The following is a 3204-nucleotide window of genomic DNA, read 5'->3' on the forward strand; positions in this document are numbered from 1 at the left end:
GACGAAATTATGAAGATAAAAAGCGATAGCCGCTTTATTATTAGGTAAAGATAAAAAAGTTTCGCTCTGAAAGAAAGTAAAGCAGCAAAAAGAGAGTTGTCGCCAGCTGCTGGTTGTCTGTTTATGAAGTCCGGTCGTGCATGTCAAAAACTCATTCATCGGTTAAAACCAAGTGCAGTATGCTACTCCCTCTGTCCGAAAATACTTGTCGAAATAATGAATATATAGTCTAGAAACATCCATATTTCCGACAAATATTTCTGGATGGAGGAAGTATATGAAAATACAGTAGTACTCCCTCTGTCCCAAATAAGTGTCTCAATTTTGTACTAGCTCTAGTATAAATTTGTACTAAGCTCAAGATACTTATTTTAAGACGGAGGGAGTAGCTACTAGTAGTAGAGCATAGGTAGTACCAAAACAGGGCCGGGCGGGCTGCCCAAGGTAAGCTTCTGTCCAACGCGCATCCAGCTCTTTCTTGTAAGAAAACTGTTATCATGCCGACCCTGGCCGGCGTTGTTTGTATCGTATTGAAATCACCGGTTCGATATTCATTTAATGTGGTGTGAGCTTGCGAGCAACACCCCGCTGCGATACCAAATCTCTGCTTATACGAGAGAGAGAGGTCCAGATTCCAGAGAGTGCCCCCTGCTCCCTTTTCTCGAGTCGATCGATCGTCTCTCCGGACCGCTGGCGATCGCGAGGTCTGGATTGAATTAAGCAGCGCCAAATTCAAGCGACGTCCCCACGGTGAGCTTGTTTAATCTCCTTCGCCGTATTTGTGTTTCTTTTCTCTGTGATCAACATACTAGGCTACCTTCACAGTGAGCTAGCCACACTATCCGACCGTCGCTGCTGATCCGGCCCTTCTTCCCTCTATACGTGCATGCGTCACTATCTCAGATACGATTTACCCGCCGCCTATTAGTACATCCGCATCTTGTTCAGACAGAAAGTACCTTAAGGATGAGGCCCTCAAATACGTACGGTGCGGTAAGAACTAGACAGGCAAACAAGGTTTGGAGGACCAAATATACGATGAGGTGCATAGAGGCAACAAAAGAGAAAAAAATAGTTCGATACAAGGCCCTAGGGGCGGGGTACACACGAGGCAGCATGGTAGGAAAGTAGCCAGACTTTGGCACAATGAAGAAGAACCTAGAGCTAGATGTTGTTGCTCTGACATGTCGACCTTCAAAACGAAGCCAACCAAACGTGCTTGTTTTATATATTGTGAAAATATAGGTAAAACATACTTCAAAGAAAAAACGAAGGAAACAAGAGAACTATCAAGTTTGATGCAAATATGTGTATCGGTGGGGAGAAAATTACAGTAACCACCACCTTTTGTGGTTATGGAAACCATCCCAACAGCGGTAAATGCTGCATGAAGAATAGGTAATATGTGTAAAAGCAACCACAAAACGCCTCATTCTCACCAGTAGGATATAAGTTATTTAGACTGGAGATATTATAGTATTGTGATAGAGTACTATGAGGTGTGTGTACGGTTATAGTTAGAGTTTGCCCATGTACTTTTCCAAAAAACAGTAGTCGCCCATGTAAGAGGAGAGCTTTCGGGAAATCTGTTAAGACCAAGGAGAAGGATGAAACCTAGGTGGCATATTAGCACCTCCAAATGCCCGCATATAACACAATATTCCATGCATCAGAAGACAGAGTTGCCAAAAAATATGTTTAGCAATGGGAAGACTCGGCTTTTCTATTTCTTTCATGTCATGTATTTCATCCGGCTGTCTAGCGGAAGGGAATTCGGCCCTCAGGTGGTGGAAAGGGACACATGTCATCTAAAGATTTTCTCGGGGTAGATTTGTCAATACGACTGGGAGAGGATTATTTTTTATGAGGTTTTTTTTTTTAAATCTTCCAGCAACATGCGACAAAGATTTGCCAGCAAACAAATAAAACTTGTGTAAGGAGGTTTTTAAATAAGGAGGATCACCCCGGCCTCTGCATATGAGCGATGCATGCATCTATTTTATTAATTATTCACAAAAGACCTTATAAAAAAATACAACAGTAAGTCTAAAGCCACCGTCTAGACAACAACTGTCGCTACTCCTATCCAGCTGATGAAGGGATGCTGATAGTCCGAGACTAATACCACATACGTCGCAACCAATCCCAACATCTAAGACCCGAGGCCCCAACCAAGCCACTTGCCGGGTATGGGGCACACACCCGTCCGGCGCGCTCTGACCAGCGCCGCCAACTGCCACCACTCCATCTTCAGAGCCGTACTGACGCATCATCCTTGCCCGGTCTGGCTACCGTCGACACCACCACAGTGCCCAACAGCACCACCTCCCTGCGTGTGAACTGCTGAGCACGTCGCGGTCGCCGCCGATAAACCTTAGCACCCTGCCGCCAAGTACCACTAGCCAACACAGCTTGAAGTCTCCGGAAGATCTTTCGTGCGTAGCACCTGTCGACCAAGCATGACAAAGCGTAGCACCTACCGAACAGGCATGACTTGACATCTTCACCAAAGCTCCGTGCAAGATGAAGCAGCTCCACCTCCTGCCTCTGACTTCTAGTGATGCTCCACAAGCGATGCTCCCAAGAGAGAAATGACACTGCAATGCAGCCATCATCCGATCTGGAAGACCAGATCCTACGGTTTCCCCCAAAGCAGTACGAGTGCATCGACATAAGTCACACAACAATGCCTTCATCAAGGTAACGATGAAGAACGCCGCCATCGGCTCGGTTTTCACCGGCAATTATGTCTCCCTGACTCGCAACCAGTACTGGATGACGGATCCGGAGATCCGAACAATCAGCCTAGGTCCGACCACCTGTGATGGAAGAGATGATCACCACCGCCGTCCGCACCGGCCAGAACAGACCTGACTAGATGTGCCACCGACGAGACCACCAGGCCCTCCACGCCGTCGCCGCCGATCTAAAGGCAGGTTGCACGCCACCGCAGCCTAGCTGGCCGCCACCGTTGCCCGAAAATTCTGGCCGCTGCGCCCGCAGCCCACGCCGCCGTCCATGGGCCTCCGCCACCTACCGCAGCCATCCGCTGCACCGCAGAACCTCAAATCGGCCGCGCCACCACACACCTAGGGGCCTCGCACCAACCCGGAGACACGGGAGAGAGGAGAGATGCCCCGCCACCGCCGTCGGCCCCCGGGCTTAGCCCGGCGATGCCCCCCGGCTGCTAGGAGGGAGTTCGCG

Source organism: Triticum dicoccoides, chromosome 6B, assembly GCF_002162155.2.
Source record: "Triticum dicoccoides isolate Atlit2015 ecotype Zavitan chromosome 6B, WEW_v2.0, whole genome shotgun sequence".
In the NCBI taxonomy this organism is placed as follows: domain Eukaryota; kingdom Viridiplantae; phylum Streptophyta; class Magnoliopsida; order Poales; family Poaceae; genus Triticum; species Triticum dicoccoides.